The 18,581-nt window shown below is 41.1% G+C and overlaps 1 protein-coding gene across 3 annotated transcripts in view; it reads left to right on the top strand.

Moving 5' to 3' along the window:
• The window catches only part of SPOCK1 (SPARC (osteonectin), cwcv and kazal like domains proteoglycan 1), a 464,084-nt gene that overhangs the window by 179,686 nt on the left and 265,817 nt on the right, over positions 1-18,581 (top strand). The gene's annotated exons all lie outside the window — the stretch shown is intronic.

The raw sequence follows: 18,581 nt of genomic DNA, 5'->3' as shown, positions 1-18,581 counted from the left end.
GGGTGTTTTTGCAACTTACATTGTTTTTATTGTCTAACACTCACGTGCCCATTACTTGCGTTCAGTGGCGTTTTAAGTCTGAGAATGGACTGCAGAATTGGTTCCCAAGCGAAGACGCTGTTGTATGTTTGCTGGTACTAGGTATGACTCCTAAAACAATTTGCACTTTCTTTGCCTCTATCAGTTAAGTCCTGGCAATATTCCCACCATCTGAGTGCTTGTCTAAGGCCTTGTCTATACTACACAGTTAAGTCAACCTCCTTTTGTCAGTGGTGCATGTCCTCACCAGGAGCACTTGCACCAACCTGGCTTTCAGCTCCCTGTGGAACCCCCAGCTAGCTGAGAGGCCAGGCTCTCCGTACCAGACAAGGTGCAGAACTGACAGGTGATGCAAGTACCGCATTGTCTGTACAGATGCTGTCGCCCTAACTACATCGACCTAAGTGCTACGCCTCTCGTGGAGGTGGAGTTATTTGGTCGGTATGGTGCGGGACTTGCATCGGTGGGAGCAATGATGTAGTGTAGACACTTAGAGTTAGGTCGACGTAGGTGTCTACCTAACTCCGTAGTGTAGACCTGGCCTAATTGGGGAAATGTAGCAGCATATTGATATCAGTGTGATAACATGGTCACAGATCCTGGTGAGTGCCCTTTTCTGGCCCCTCACTGGGACTACTGTGAGGGGAATTCCAGCCTCTGTGCTCTGGATTTCTATGGTGTCTCAAGCTCCTGGAGCCTGAATGGCATCCAGTCACTGCCCCAATCTTGGGGTCCCTAGGCACATTCTCAGGATGCACACTTTCTATCTGCCCTCCGTTCCAAGTGTTGTAACCCACAGTTCATCTGCCTAGCCCCTCTGGGTGCAACACTTACCCTTCAGACTCCCCCATATTTAAATGCTTCCCTCTCCCAGAACTCCACCCAACAGGTGTGAAGCTTCTGGTTTACAGTTTCAGTGTCCCAGAGGCACTCAGTAGTTGTGAAGTAGTCAAAACACACGTGTTGCCCAGTAACATCTTTATGCTCCTATTTAATCATGAAAAAGCATGTGAGAGTACATTTTATACAGAACAATAAAACATCCTAAACTTAATGACCCTCACTAGCTCACCCTTACTTTGGAACATCATCCGTGTTCCGTAGCTCGTGCAGGGGAGGGTCCTCGACCCCTTTGCCTGTATCACCTCTGCAGCAACCTCCACATCTTAATCTGGTGCAAGATGGCTACCTCCCAAACGCCCCTCCCGGTGAGTCCCTTTATAGACTCCTGCTGTGGTCACCTTCTTCTTTTGTTCAGTCTTTTGGTATTTTTCCATGGCATGCAAATTTCCGTCCCTTCAGATAAAGGGAGGAAGTGTCCTCTCCCATCTACATCAAAGCCGTTGTCCCAAGGTATTGTACTTTGAATAGATGACATGGAGTGCTAATCGCCCCCTATTGTCTTTGGCCTGGTCGGGGCTTGACACAGCCCTGCTAATTCATGGTGGATCCATATCCAATACAGTTTCATAAAATTATCCACAATTCAGAAATAATACAGACAGAACCCCCAAATTGTCACAGACACCGCTAGAGCAATGCTGGTGTAACTCCCCAGGTGCATACTTCTATTCTGGAATAAGAGTGTCCACATAGGAAGGCATCCTGGTATAATTATGCCACTAAATTTCCACATGTAGACAAGCCCTAAAATAGTAGCCAAATGAGAGAAAATAGGTATGGTGCAATAATACAAAAGCACAAACAAGGAGACCTTAGGATGACTGAATTCTAGTGTTCACTTGAGAAAACACGTTGTTCACATTCAGCTTACCAGGAGAAAGCAACATTAATTCAACATGCAAGCTGAAGAAATGGAATTTGTTTCCTGCCAAATTTTATTCACATCTGATATTTCAATATGTAATATCAGACACAGTGGAAAAACGAGTTAAGTATCAAAATATTTACTTGCCCAGCCGGACCTAGTATAGTGTCTTACTTGACCGAAGGAACCTCTACCAATTCACCATCCCTTAGTACTCTGCGCTGCAGCTTTCAACAATGATTATGTGCAAAAATGTCTTGGTTTGGGCTTGAAAACGTGACCCATAACCCAAAGGTGAGTATTAGCAACTGAATCATACTGGCACTACAAGGATTGTTTAAAACCCAATTGTCCTCTTGAGTGTAAGGAAGCCTGCAGGGGTAAAGAAAATGTTCTGAAAAGGAAGGATGTGACCTACATAAGACTTTTCTCCCTGCTATGCACTGAAATAGGTCAGCATTCAGCAAGGATTGAAGGAGCCAACTAGTGCACAGCAGCACTGGATATGGGCAATCGGAATCAGAAAGGCCAGTCACAGAAGATACTGCGCAGCCGACCCTGGTCCCTGTCCAGAGAAACCTGGTAACATTAAGCAAGCAGGTCTGCAATCTAAGGAGCCCAGTGCACCAGGGCATGTGTCCTGAGATAGGAAAAAAGAAGCACAAGTTTTCTGTGTAACAGGGCCAGCATGATAAACTAGAAGCAACAGGAAAAGAAACCTGTATGTCTTGCTAGATGGGTATGTGGAGTAGCAATGACCTACGGAATGTTCTCACAGATGACGACACGTTGACATTTGGAGACAGAAATGCACTCTTCAGGGAGTAGGCCTGGTAGTGGAAGACATTTGTCCTGGAGATCACAGCAGAATGTCAGTGGACACACTAAAAGCCATGATATTTTTAGGTGTTCTGTGCTTGACGGTTGGTGTCAGTTCAGTAAAGGGCAGTGGAAACAAAGAAACCGTAACAATCCGTTTGTCTAAAAGGCAGTCATGAAAGTAATGCAAATTGATAATAGGCCATCATTGTGTACTTAAGATCAGAAGGTTCCGTTTTATCTTGGTAATCATTATGTATCCACTGCACCTCATATTCAGAAAGGCAGCATGTTGCTGACATGCCATTATATAAAAGCCTTCGGCACTGAGACGCTAATCACTCCTATACCTCAAAAGGGCATAGGGTGAAGCTACTTGGAGTTGCTTTTCATTATGTTCTTGGGCCTTTTTAAAATATGCTTTTTCTGGGGAAACACATGGGGCAACTAAGTTTTCCAAAGACACACTTCCTTTTATGTTTAACTGGATCCAGCTATCACCTGTTCTGTGTGTAGCGTGTACGGATGTCTATTGCATAGAGGGCATCTCTGCTTTTCTGTCAGCCGCACACTTTTCCAGTGTACAGTGCAATGTAAATCTTCAACTGTTGTGTAATAGGAGAACCGGGGCCAATGTATTTCAGCTATGAAATCTCAGAAAAATCATTAACCTGTTCCAGAAGCCAGGTTTTCCTGGCCATGTGATGCAGGATTCTCTGACTAGTATTGATTCATTACTGGGTATCTTATCTCTTAAGTTGTAGAACTTCCCGAATCATCGCATGTCTTTTAAAATTTCTCTCTCCTGGTACTTGTGTGTCCTAGAATTTATCATCTCTTGCTTTTCAGATGCAATCTTAGGACCACATTTTTTTGAAATGCCTAAATATATACACAGTCACCACAATACTGATGAAATTCACCCCTGTGCAGAACATTCAGCACAATCCATTACACCAGCTAAGCCCTATTTTGAGGACTTAAGTAGGATTTAAGTGGTGAGTAAACTTTGTGCTGGCCCTCCCTGCAGAGGTGAATTTAACTCCCATTGACTACAAATGACCAGTTAGATGGATAAGTAGTCAGATGGATGTGTAATCATTGTGATTTCCCAGGCAATAACAGTATTTGTGTGAGCAGACACATTGTTGGACACACAGTTAAACTCAATTTGTAAAAGAAAATTAAAAAAAAATCGGCCATCAATTTGTTTTCTTTTAAATTCTGTATTTACATATAACTTGATTTTAAATAAATATTCCACATGCCTCTGTTCCTACTCAGCATTATTTGAAACTTGCATTTCCTGAGATGCTGATCTTCTTGTGTTCTTAGAATTTTAATTGTCACTTTCCCTGCTTCGAGTTTGTAATTGGTTTGCTTTCAAACTTCTAATCTCGCTGCTCCCTCCTGTGACTGCATTGTTCCCTTTGCAGGGCTTTTGGAGTGACTCTGCACATCTTTTCCAAAGACTCCCAAGTGTGGCTATTGTATTCTGACTTCTAATTAGTATCCATGCTTTAAATTAATGATTGAGCAATTCAGCAATAGGACCTCATAAATTGGGAAGTTATATAAGAAAATGGATTCTCAGGCAATTAACAGACATGTTCTATTTTCCTAAGGACAGGACAAGCAAAATGATGAGCAACTTACAGGCATTCAGAGTCAATAAATACAATACAGCTTAGACTGCCTGTAAGTTATCTTTGAGAGTGTCATTAAGGTCTCTCTCGGAAAAGGAAAATAGGTATAGACTCCTTATTTTTATCTAACATATTTCAGTTAGGCTTTCAATAGTCAGAGTGGGGTGAAGTATTCACATGCCTTTCAATTTAAACATATTTATTGAAAAACACACCCATCCTGTGTTTTGAATGCCCGTACAGATATTATAAGAACAAAACCAATTCTCACCAATCCCCAATATGTAAATACACATACTTGGTCATGTAGCCAGCTATTCATGCCTCCCCCACAAAAAATACCTGGGAAAATAAATGAGCCTCGACCTGATGGTCAAAGAAGTACAGCTGTCATGAACCAAGGCAAAAATGATAGGCCCCTCACTGAGAAAGATCTGCCTCCAGTGTCCCTGTGAGTAAGCCAATGGATAGTAGCTAGAATGCTTATTGTTCAAACTATCACCTTAAATTGTACCTGGAAATGCACTGGAAGCTGGTGCAGATCCTAGAGCCCTGTTGTAATTTGTGTAACCAGTTTTGCCCAGTTGATTAGCAAAGACGAAAAGAGCAATTAACTCAACAGGTAAAATTGATGTGCAGTATTCCTGGTATGTAATGATATGCAGGATGTGCCCAACATAAAAACTCCACGGGCAAGAAATAGCGTGTGTGCATTGCACGAAAGCTTGGGGGCAAAACTCTGTTCTCAGCTACATGGGTCTAAATCCAAGGCATCTCTACTGACTTTAAGACTCAAAGTAGAGTTTCTGAGATCAGAATCTGGCCCCTGAGGTGTCAGTTTGAGAAAGTCAGCGTTCTCCCTTAGCCATGTTTGTGAAGCCACACCCCTTGCTGCCATGCTGGGGAGCTACTGGCCTCCAGGTTGATCTCTTTTCCCCCAGATAATCTTGGGACTGCTAGTCTCCTTGTTTCTCTTTTCACTCTCTCTTCCTCCTTAAGTGTCAATGAGGTCAGGAATGTGTGCAGTAGAGGGAAAGTTAGAGTGGATACAATAATGAATGTGAGTTACAGAATGAATGAGGAGAAAGAACGACTCAGTGGAGATGAAAGAAGGAGAAGAGATTGGTGAATGGAAGGGATGGACTGAATGAGCAAGATGCTAAAGCAAGGGATGCAGGGAATGAGACTGTACGCGTATGTTTCAGACTTGAGCTTTGTTTTCCACACCAGGAATAAAGAAGGAACTCCATAGAGAGAAACAGGTTTCCCGAGCCTTGAGTTTTTCTGAGATTTCAAAAACTTGCCCTTTCCATATTGGGACAAAATGGAGACATGAAGTTTTTGAGAGAGAGACCCCAGTACAGCCAATAACCTGGTGATGATGGCACTCACCTGGGAATTCTTCCATTCTCCTACCTCCCAGGCGAATGCCCTGATGAACCAGGCCATTTGCTGTTCTGGGGTGTGTCTCAAAAACTTCAGATGTTTCTGTTTTGTCCCAATGTGAAATGGGAAAATTTCTGAAATGTCAGAAAGTCTCATTGGTTGGGAAACCTGTTTCCCAGCCAGCTCTCTCTATGGAGTTCCTATATCCATGTGGAAAGGGTACTTCAGTGTGGGATGAAAGGGGCAGATGATGATTTTTATCAAACTGTATCTGTAATAAAAGCCAGTAAGAGTATTTGGGGGAGTTTTTCAAAAACCTCATAAGGGATTTAGAAGCACAAAACTTTGAATGGGACTTGTGCTCCTAAATCCCTTGTGAACCTCTGTGCTTCTGTACCTCCTAGTAAAGCATTGCAGAATTCTGAACTGTCTTCTCTACACATGTCTTATGCACAGTGTTTACTTGGATTTCTGGCTGTGGGCAAAAATATGAATGATCTGAGAGAATCTTAAATTACACCAGGATGCCTTGAAGTGATTCAAACAAACAACACAGATCTGTTACACACTCCCGTCTGTTTAGCAAGGGAAGAGATAATTTCTCTTGCATGGTATAATCTCTCTTCCTAGAATATGCAAAGGTCTATCTTTAGAAGGAGGAGTAACTGAACCAGGCACTGCAAGGGTGAAATTTACCCTAGTGCAGAGATCTATGCACCTCTTTAGTCCCAGGTAAGCCTTATCTTGAGTGCTTAAATGGTGCAACAGGTTTTTCACTGGCCCACTCTACATTGGCAGAATTCTTCCAGAAAGAACTACCAAAATAAAGAACAGTATCTTATGTGGGTTTCTTATAGAAAAACCCAAATAGGATTAATAATAAAACCTAGTTATTTTCAATCAGAACCTTTCAAAGGAAGAAAGCATCATTATGCCCACTTTATATTTGGGGAAACTGAGGCAGAGAGGTGTGACGTGACTTGCCCAAGGTCAGCCAGCAGGCCAATGGCCAAGCCAGGATTAGGCTCTGGGTGTCCTGAGTCCCAGTCTAGTTCTCTATCAGCTAGGCAATGCTGCCTCCCTGAGTTAGAAAGGAGTTGCTTAGCCTTAGATCAATTGCATGCACATTTAGTCAGAGGCTGTAATTTCTCCCCTTGGCTTGGGGATGAGACATTCACCTGTTGGAGCTTAAGTTCAATTTTAAAGCTAAAAATGCCTAGATGATCCTCTGTATAGTGAGTGAATCTGTAGACACAGGCCTTTTCATATGTCATTTCCCCAGAAGATGAGGAAAAGAGAGAGGTAAAATCACTGACTTAAAATGTAAGACTGTGATATTGACAAGATTAAACCTTGGTAAAAGATAAAAATATTATTTGAAGGGTAAGTGTTGAGATGAAAAGAAAGGAATATGTTCTCTCTTCATGTGCACATAATCCACCACAGTCTTGTTGTCTGGCAAGTTCCAAACAAGGGAAAGGGAACGGTGAGAAGGATTTAAAATTCTAAGGGCTGCTAGTAACAGCAGTAGCATTTATTTTAAAAAGTCTTTCTTTTAGACTTTCCCCATGAAATAAAACTCCATGAAGTTCATGTTAGCATTCCAGCGTTAACAGGTTCTCCTGCTCTCCTGGGCAAGACCAAATCTACGATAATTTTGGAGTCAGAAAAGCTATTTTGTATTCCTTGGGGTGGGCGGGAGACTGGAGAATTCTCAGACTCTTGGGTTCAGATTCCCTGATTAGGAACCCCAGCCTGATCTCCCTGTAGTCAGTGGGAGTTTTGCCATAGACTTAGTAGGAGCTGAATTGCCTCATTAGGCATTGTTATCATTTTGAGACTGGCTAGCTTGTATATCACCAACAGGATTCTTAACTAAGTTGCAGTTTCAGTGTCTTTATCTTGAGGTGAACACAAGGCTGACTTTGAAATCCATTTGAGACTTGGGTAGGGCAGGAGTTTAGGGGTAATTGCAGGTGTTCCGTACTTCTGCGGGCTTGGCCCTACAAAGGCATATGGAGCAGCAACAGCTTACACACAGACATTAGACTGAGTCAAATTCTCAGCTGGTGTAAAGCAGCATAGCTCCACTGTCCGGTTGTGGGTGTGTTTGTATATCATAATGAGGGCCGGGGCACTTTACTCTTTTTTGGAAAGGTATTGGCTTAGTTAAGATGATTCATGTATTTTTTGTAGTCATCTTTTCTGTGTGTCTTTTGATGGCTTGTAATGCAGGAAAAAATAACTGTTTTCTTTCCCTAACAATGAATGAACAATTCATTATATTATACGAAAATGGACATAGCATCTTTAACGCCTACTAGACAGACACTAGAGATGGATGCAAAGTAGCTTTGCTTCACATGCTATCTAAAGGAAGGCTTCTATGACAGTTCAGCATCCTCTAATACTGTACTTCAATGATCAGCATTCATTTTTAGCTCAGTTTTCTGTATTAGTCATGAACCTACTGGAAGCCAGTTCAAAGGTCAGAGAGCTGCCGACTGCGCCATACTGTGACAAGCTGTTGGAACTGTAAAAACATGGAAAGCCTGGAGCCTAAAAATGATTGGTAGCCCTTATTATTGAACATGATTCCGTCAGAGATGCAGATGGTAGGAAGCAAGAGAGCGTAAGGGGAAGGTTTAGTTAGGATTTTTAAAAAATAAATCAAAGACTTTCTTTTTGACAAGGTCATTGGAAAGTTCTTAAGCAGCTGACAGATCTCGCTTAACATGCTTTTCCAGTAGGCTGCATGTAAGGGGGGAGCATATAAAGGAAAACAGCATAATACTCTCATTTCAAAGGTTTCAGTATATCAGTTAAATGTGTATAATAAAGGACAACTAATTGCATATGCCAGTAAATTAACTCATTAAGAGTTTATTCAATATTATGAGTGAAAGCTGTTAAATAAAAAACAAACAAAATAAATCCCAGGCAGCTTTCTTTATAATGTCTGCTGAGAGCCACTTCTATTCTTAATAGCTATGCTAAATTCCTAGATAGGCAAACAGATGTTATTAATATTTCTAGTAATATGCACAAATGACAAATAATTTTGATTAGACTTAAAGTTGTTGAAACAATTTGAAACTGTGCACAATTTGTTTGCCATATGGCATTTTTTAAGGCATCATCACCCAAAGGATAGAAACCATGGAAATAATGGGATGCACTTTTTGTACTGAAAATACATGTGCCTTGAATTCAAAATATTGGGGGCTATTGAATCATCATTACTGTTCCTAATAATAAGCCGGTAGAAGGGCATGATAAGTGGGAAAACTCTGCTTATACTTACTGATATGCTGAGTTTTCCAGAACTGTGGGTGCAAGAGTCCAAGAATTTAAAGAATTATCAGCTCTCTCTCCTGTTAGAAAAGTTGGGTCTTAAACCTATTTTTTTACTCAGGCAAAGCTCTCGTTAATTTCAGTGGATTGAGGGGGTGCCCGGTTGAACTACATTTTCCATCCTCCCCATTCTTCTGACCTGAGACAAAGGAGGCAGCTGTCACCATCAGTAGTTAGTTTCCCCACTCGTGGGTGAGGAGAGTTCCCTTGCACCCTGCTATTGGAATCTTTGTCTTGGGCCCTAAAACCAGAGCCAGCAGTCTGGGTTCCCCCATCCCCCTATATCCCAAACTGCCTCTGAGACCACTTCTCCTTCCTCAGCAACTATGCCCCTGTCGCCCAAATGTCCTGAGAGAAGCCTGGAAGAAGGTATTTCTGGCCCAGGTGGATTCCTCCACCAACCTTTGAGAGTTGATTACACCCCATTGCAGGGCCCTGGGTGTGGTTTTAAATAATTAGCAACACCATGGGCCACATGCAGGGCCTAATTACCCCCTGTGCATGCGTGTGTGTGTGTGTGTGAGGGGGATCCCTCTGTGGGGCAAAAGGCTAAAGAATTTCTGTGAGTTTCCTTATGGATATTTGTACCCAGTTGTTCTGTTAGGCACCTGGGTGTGCCTTCATTGCTGCAGGAACAGGCCACGGGGAAAGCTCCTGAACCCCATACATCCTTAGGATCAATAAGGCTTTCTGCCCCAATTTGCGCCTTCATATCTCCATTCCATCCCTTCTCCTCCCTCTACCCCCCACCCCCACTCTCCTCTTGGTGTTTCATTAGCAATAAGCAATGCAGCAGGCAGGGATAATCATAGGAAAGAAATCTGGAGTGAGCATGCTGAGAAGCCAGTGTTACATGCCAAGGCACTGCTGTTTGAGTGGTAGCAATCTGGTTTTGGGCTGCAGCACTCCTAAGTCCCCTTTGCCAATCAGGTGCCCTGTTCATACAACACCTGGACTTGCAGTTCTGGTGAAATCATGCTGTCAGGACTCCTGCAGGCAGCAGCAGTTCTGGGGTTCTCCCCCCCCACCCACTCACCTGCGGGAGACCTGATAGAAAAAGAATATGGCCTAGAACTTCCTGTATCCTTCCACCTCAATCTTTATAGGGCCAGTGGGTCACTATGTGCATACCCGAGCGTGCCCATTCTCCCTGACGCCTTTGATTCACAAGCCCACAGACGGTTCTGTGAGATGCAGGGGAAGTGTGGATTTTACCACAAAGATTCCCTTCTGTGATCCACATGGAGAGGTCTTCCTCTGTGTGTGGATCAAAGGGATGTGATCCAGCCCTCTGACTTCAGATACGCTTGTGCAGACTGGAATAACATACTGATTTCAGGCACATCCCCCTTCATTGTTCCCAAGAGCTCCCCCTGTGCAGTGGTGGAAGACTGAACTGGCAATATACCCTCACTTCTGAGGAGGGAATGCCTCTTCAGAGTAGACTGCAGCCTCTCGTGCTGCATAGCCCGGGTATTTCACAGTCCAGCAGCCCCACAGAGGTGAATATGTTCTCGCTAGACTCATGTCTGCATCTATATGCCTCCTTTTCATCTGCAGTGAATTGTATCTGCTTCTTTCCAGTTTCCGAGTGCTGAATTCCAACTCCAGATATGGCTTCCCGCAGCACTGGAGAAAAGAAGGTAGCCTAGAATTAATGAGCATTCCAAAAAAATGATAGAATTGTTAGGCAGGCTGAAAATCATGGAACCTACAATTATTTTTGAACCTGCAATTTCCTGTTAGCCCTGGTTTAGATGCGCTTTCAAAGGAGCCTGAATAAATCCATTTTCAAGAGTTGTTCAGTGCTATATCTATCTCTCTGCACATAAATATGTTAGTTTTATAAGAAGCGTTTTCTATTACTTTGTCTCACATGGCAGATTTTCATTGAATAACTTATATTGCAATTTAGTTTTTGACTGTTGTATTACTTTTAGAGGTTTATTAATAGGAAAAATGTGTATGTATTGTGTATGTGTAAATCATCAGTAAATCAGCACTGTTTTAAAACATGCCAAGTGAATCAACAGAGAACAGTAGCCAAAATACTGCAGAGGAAATAAACATCAGATATATTCTGAGCACCTATGGTAGCTCACACGCCACAGGCTGAGAGAGAAAACATATATATAGTTGTCTTCATATGTTACTAGAGTAATATTAAAATCGCTTTGCAACCAACTTTATAATTAAATATCACATCAAAAGTGATGAAGACAGGTTCCCTCTCTGTGGTGATACTGTGGCTAATGCTCTTAAATTTAGACGATGATCAATAGGCTGCTCTGTCTAGAATTTTATCTGTACTTTGGAAGGATGAAGGGCACAGAGAGAGCAAGCGCTCTTGTTAGTTTTGTCAGTAATGTTACTGATTTTCTTTTAATATCGCTGATCTCATTGAATATGCAGCTAACATTCATGCACTTTTAAAGGGAAATGCATACTACATATGAGACTGATCTTGAGGATTTGGGGAACATTATTGACTTCAGTGGAAACAGAATTTGGGCTCCATAAGAATGTAGAGTTCTGGATTCCTGATGGTTTCAGTCCTGTACAATGTATAGGATCTCAAATAGTGTAATTAAATATTTTCTGGGGAAAAAAATAACACATGCCCCAAATCTAAAAGAATGAAGTACATTTAATAAAAGCGCCTGCAGGTGTGCTTTTAGAGCCTCCTGCTGTAGGTGCTCTGGACTTTAATTGCTCTACTATTGACCTCAAGATATTACTTAAACCGAGCATGCTTCTATTTACGGTAAGATTTAACTACCATATCTAAGGCCAGACATACCAAGGGCAGAGTCTCAGGTTTAGATATGATGCTGCTTAGATACCACAGGGATAGATAATTACTGTAATATGGTGAGTTTTGAGATCATTAGCCAATCAGACAAGTAATTTGCACAATGTTTGAATAATATTCTGTCCAGTTGAGAGTTCGTAACTGTATATAATCCCTGTGTTCTAATTAATGGAGACCATTCCATTTCATGGTGAAAGAACATGAAGGATGCTGAAGGAGGTACTCCAAACAAATTGGTTCCTAGTCGAAGGATGGGAGAATAAACAAATAGAAACAATGACTTCAGTAGAAATATTCTATGCTCTGTTTCCCGTTTACAGCACGTCCTAAACAGGCTTCTCCCCTAGCACATCACTTTGGCTGCAAGCTGTGCTAATTTCCACTCAGGAACATGTTTGATGGGAGTGATGTCCAGAATTTTGGGATAAATTATGCTGTCAGTTAGTCATGCAATCTCATGGACTTCAGAGGGGATTGGCTGAATTTGGTGCACTGCATCCTGACTACCTTTTCTCCTTTGGCTTCTAACGGCTCACTTTTTAATATGGTGTCACTGGAAATATATGCCACCCAGAGAATTTGGATCTTATATCTGCTTCAATGGGATGGGGGCCGTGTGGAGTTGGGGTCCTATTCTCTGCTTAGTCTGAAGGATTAGGTGAGGGTTAAGACAACTTTTCTCTTCTAACTTAGTTAAAAAAAAAAAATCTGTGGATGCTATATTACACATATATTTATGAATTAAACATCCTTCTACCAGAAATCTAAACTATAAATCTAAATCTAGTGTTCAGGTTTCCAAAACACTAACTGGATCATTGCTATTGTTCCTTCTATTATTATTCCATCAAATAAAACAGAATTTCATAAATGTATGTTCCAATACCATTGTGTAAAACCATGTTATTTCTCCTCTGATCTGGGTAGTTAGCTACCAGCTTTGAAGCCCTCAGTCGTTTTATAGTAGATATTGATGGATTATTATTATCTAAAAAAAATTGTTGCAGTAATTTGTAATAAGGGCATGTTTAAAAAAATTATATTTTCACATCACATTGTGTTGTGTCCATCAGAAAAGAAATGTTACCTGTTGTGTGTGTGTTAATAACTTTTGCAGTTCTCACAAATCAAAAATTAAAAGCGTAAATTGAAGGCAGCCTTTCAGAATGCACTAAGAGTGACCATAAATACTTCAGGAGCAGGGACGTTCTATACTGCAGATTCCCAGATTCTGCCAAGAAGACGACATATGCATAACCTCATCCCCCTTTGCACTTTCTTACTTTTTCCCCACTGACATTTGATCAACAGGGTTCTCTTTGCTCCTGTTATAATCATATCCCTGTGTCATATAAAGTCCGTTTGGTAGGTAAAGTTCAATCCTACACTGATCATTTTATTTTTCTCCCCATTCTGGTTATGGCATGGCAGTGCATCTTGCCTCTCATTTGGTACACATCTCCCTACTGTCAGTCACTGCCCAGCAGCTTGTTTTCAAAATGTCATTCAACTCAATGAGTGGGCTTTCCATTCGTTGTGTTTTGGGTGTGGATGGGAGGGAGATCAATTTGAAGAGCACCGATATATGTCTCCCTATTCTGCTACCAGTTAAGTGAAACCTACCTCAGGATTTGCTATAATTTACCCAAGTGAGGCTGATAAGTAATACTATTCTATTCTGTAATTTATATGAAAACTGCCTTCTCTCGCTGAGAACTGGGCATCCATCCCCAAGCACCTTGGCAGTTATACGAGGGGAATGAGTGGTTCAGGATAGGATGTACTGTCCACAGTGAAGGACTTACTTGTGTTCTCTGTTGCCAAGGAGCAAGACAGCAGAAGAAAATCTACAGTGTAAGTTGAAGCTGTCCCTGGGCAGCTTTAATTTATGAGCTGAGCTGGTAATTCACTTTACCTCCATCAGATTCTCAACATCAGATAATCATAACTCCATGATAAATGAATGCACAGATAAACAATCCGAGGACTGATTGCACATTTCAGTGCTTTTTTAAAATGCAATATAAATAAACGCTTGTGTAATTATTCTAATGTGACACCTTCATGCATGTATGGAGACGCACTTTTAAACACTGAAAAAAAATCAATACATATATTGGAGCCTCTAAGCACATATGTGTCTTTGCTCTGAAGGACCAAGCCTTTTAAGTCTTAATTCATAGAATCATAGAATATTATGGTTGAAAGAGACCTCAGGAGGTCATCTAGTCCGTCAAATCCCCTGTTCAAAGCAACCAACACCAACTAAATCATCCCAGCCAGGGCTTTGTCAAGTGGGCCTTAAAAATCTCTAAGGATGGAGATTCCACCACCTCCCTGGGTAACACATTCCAGTCCTTCACCACCCTTCTAGTGAAATAGTGTTTCCTAATAGCCAACGTAGACCTCCCCCACTGCAACTTGAGACCACTGCTTCTTGCTCTGTCATCTGCCACCACTGAGAAACGCCGAGCTCCATCCTCTTTGGAACCCCCCTTCAGGTAGTTGAAGGCTGCTATTAGATCCCCCCTCACTCTTCTGCAGACTAAATAAGCCCAGTTCCCGCAGCCTCTCCTCATAAATCATGTGCCCCAACCCCCTGATCATTTTCGTTGCCCTCCGCTGGACTCTCTCCAATTTGTCCACATCCCTTCTGTAGTGGGGGGACCAAAACTGGACACAATACTTCAGGTGTGGCCTGACCAGTGCCGAATAGAAAGGAATAATCACTTCCCTCGGTCTGCCGGCAATGCTCCTACTAATACAGCCCAATATGCCGTTGGGCATCTTGGCAACAAGGGCACGCTGCTGACTCATATCCAGCTTCTCATCCACTGTAATCCCCAGGTCCTTTTCTGCAGAACTGCTGCTTAGTCAGTCAGTCCCCAGTCTGTAGCGGTGCATAGTATTCTTCCTTCCTATGTGCAGGACTCTGCACTTGTCCTTGTTGAACCTCATCAGGATTTCTTTTGGTCCAGTCCTCCAATTTGTCTAGGTCACGCTGGACCTTATCCGTACCCTCCAGTGTATCTACCTCTCCCCCCATCTTTAGTGTCATCTGCAAAATTGCTAAGGGTGCAAACCATCCCATCATCCAGATCATTAATAAAGATGTTGAACAAAACCTACCCCAGGACCGATCCCTGGGGCACTCCGCTTGATACCTGCTGCCAACTAGACATTGATCACTACCTGTTGAGCCCGACAATCTAGCCAGCTTTCTATCCACCTTATAGTACATTCATCCAATCCATACTTCTTTAACTTGCTAGCAAGAATACTGTGGGAGACTGTATCAAAAGCTTTGCTAAAGTCAAGATATATCACATCCACTGCTTTCCCCATATCCACAGAGCCAGTTTTGATCATTGTAATACATAGATGTTGCAGTTTGCCCCTGAATTACTACCCAGTCTTGAAGTGAGGCCATCACACTGATTAGTTAAGAGAGTGCCCAAAATCACAGAGGTGTCAGTCAGCTCTAAATGCACCTCATAGGAAAATATTCTGTGGGTACCAGGAACATTCTTATAACTACCAAGGTGAACGTTTCAGCTGGATGTACTAATTCCCTAACTCTACTCCTTGGATCACTCGTGGTCTTCAGAGGCCTTCCCAGTACCCTGAAGAATGAAATATTTTAAGAGTGGGGGAGATGGATGCATAGTAGTCTGCAGAATTAAAAAGGTAAAGAACTACTGCTTCGTATAATATCGAATACAGAAATATTGGCAAATTGTGTACATTTCACACTTTCCATATACCATTATGCTACCCAGGGAGAGAATGTTAGCTGGTAGTTAAAGCAGGCGACTGCGTGTCATGACTCTCTTGTATTGTATTCACACCTCTGCCACTGATTGGCTATGTGATCCAGGGAAACGCCCTTAATCCACTGCCCCTCTGCCTCCATTTATCCATAATTAAAATAGAAATAATAATACTTAGCTACCTCACAGGAGTACAGAACAGTAATTAAGCACAGGTTGTTTAATTAAATACAGTTTTTAAAAATATTTTTGAGATACTCAGAAAATATTTTGAGGTGAGTTGATATGCAAATGCGAAGTTTCCTTATTAAAAATAAATGTGCAGATTATTCAAAATGATATAACTTGCCTGTATGTCTAACAATAATTCTGTAGCTATTCCCATTCCCTCCGTACGATCACAATGAACCCAAAAATGCATAATGAAACAAAAATTACCTTTTATTACCCCAAAAACTAGATGAATTCAGATAATTCTCTAACAATAAATGCTCCATGTTACTCCTCCCAAACAAACATGAATAGTCAGGAAATCCCCGTCCCCTAAGTTAAGTATACAGAGGTTGTTAACCATTTAATTTTTTTTCATTTGCGATCTCACACTGCAGTCTTAGCATAATCATTTCTGTATATGTACAGGGGAGAGTTCAATACGTGATTGATAGTAATCACCAAGTATACAATTGAAATAAAATATTTCTGTAATAAATTCAGTGTCAGTGGTGTAGGATAACTAATGTCTGAAGAATGGTAATTAGTCATATTGGTATAGAGCCAAAGTGCTTTATTTCTTGTAAAAAGCAACTGGTTCTGTTTATACAGCTAAGATTGCACCTATAATCATGATAAAGTTCTAGCAGAGAGCAGTGCCAGTAATTAATTTTTAATTTAATTTCAAATGCATTCTTTAAGAAACTGATGGGGTTATTTTTATGAAGCACATAACTGAGAATCTACTTTCCTCTTATGCATGGACTGTTCATCCCAAAGCAGACACATCTTTGATCACTGTAATACATAGACATTTCAGGTTGCCCTTGAATTACAGGCCAGTCTTGAAGTGAGGCTATCACACTGATTAGTTAAGAGAGTGCCCAAAATCACAGAGAGGTCAGTCATCTCTAAATGCACCTCATAGGAAGATATTCTGTGAGTACCAGGAACATTCTTATAACTACAAAGGTGAACATTACAGCTGGATGAACTACTTGTAGAGACCAGTCAATTAGTCAGATTTTGCCCTTTTGCCTGTTTGCAGATTGTCTAGAAACAGATCATGAGTTCCACGAAAAGATAATTGGATAATTTGGCATATTTTATACAAACTTTCTACATTGCTGTGAGTATTTGGACTTTGGGATATGGACAGTAAGTCACATGTTATGTTTTCATTCTCTGATTGGAAGAATCAGATTTTCAATACAAATGTTTTGAATCTAAAACTTGCTTTCTGTGACTGTTCTGTAATATTTACATACACGTCTCTATTTCAGTGAACATCCCTGTTAACAAACTCATTCACTAGGGTATTCACAGAGAGTTAAGCCAAGGGATGCAAGCATAAGTGAAGGAAATGCTTAAAATCTGAATGAGTGAGCATAATTTTTTACTTTTTTTTGGTAGGGGCAGCATTGAGCACTGACCTTCCCGCCCTGTGCGTCAGGTGTGCAGCACGGGGAAGCCTGCTTGTGCTTTTCCACTCTGTTGCAAACCTTGGGGAGGGCTAAAACCAATCTGGCCCACAATTTCAGTTATTAGTGACAGTTCCCGAAAATGTTCATTTTCGGGAATTAAAACTCTGTCTTGCTAGAGCATGGCAAGAAAGCATCTAGACACACCCAAACATGAGGCTTTTCTTCTTCATTCTTCCTAACCAGGTGTGAACAGTCAGGGTTTAAAAAAAACAAAAACATGTTTGGTCTGACAAGTCTTTTAGCTTTCAGGCTGAAGCACTTTGACATATCCAAGTAAAGCCATGGAAAAACACCTACAGCCCTTTAACTATTATGACATTCCCAAGGTGCTGCTGTAATACAGTACAATCCATTTTAATTTAAGCAGTAATGGGAATGACTGAAAATCATTGTGGAAAGATGTTTTTAGACACCAAGCATATGAAATACAAATCAAGTGTTCTGTTTCCCACTCTGAATTTTACGTGAGCATAATACTCTTAACTGTTTTCAGTAAGTGTGCCGGGCAGGCTTAATTTTCAAAGGCTTGCAAACCTACAGAAGCGCAATTAAAATGGGAATTCGAATGTGGAGACTGGGTGATTTTGCTCTTATTTACCCAGTTGCCTACACAGTTACTCAATGTGCATATACAAATATGGGATTTGCTGTGTAAATGTGGAATGTGTGTGTTTTACCCATTGCTCCTGCCTTGGAAAATTGAATTCTGCATGTTTAGTCTCACATATACCTGTGTCTGTGCCTTCAAATGTACAGTCGGAATGGCAATGAGAAAGTAGCACATAGATTAAATTGCTTTACATAGTTTTCATTAATTAATGTAATCTTTTTAAAATAAAAATTACTGAGCTTTTGTTTTCTTTGTACAGCTCCTAGCACTGTGGGGTCCTGGCTCAAGACTGGGGCTCCTACGCTCTACCACAGTACAAATTATAATCAATAATAACAAAAAAAACCCAACAATCCTGATTCTGGAAATGTGCAGTGCTTATTAATTCTAATATTTTGTTTAATGACTTTGTTCTCGGCTTCATCATGATTTTATCATGTGAAGTATGGTCCATTAATTGTGCACAGATTTCTCATCTTTGTTTCTGTTCCACTCTTTTTTTATCAAATGTGTATTTGCATATTGTACTGTACCATTAATATTTTTCCATTGGCTATAAATAAATGAAATACTCTTTTGGCTTTAAAGAGAAATCGCAATCAGCTGGGCTTCACTGCGTGTGATACAATTCATGGTCTTTCGGCTTTTATTATTGTGCTTTTCCTTGAATTTGTATAGGAAGT

The sequence above is a fragment of the Chelonia mydas genome, chromosome 8 (assembly GCF_015237465.2).
Source record: "Chelonia mydas isolate rCheMyd1 chromosome 8, rCheMyd1.pri.v2, whole genome shotgun sequence".
NCBI lineage: Eukaryota > Metazoa > Chordata > Testudines > Cheloniidae > Chelonia > Chelonia mydas.
This window is presented reverse-complemented; position numbering and strand designations above follow the sequence as displayed.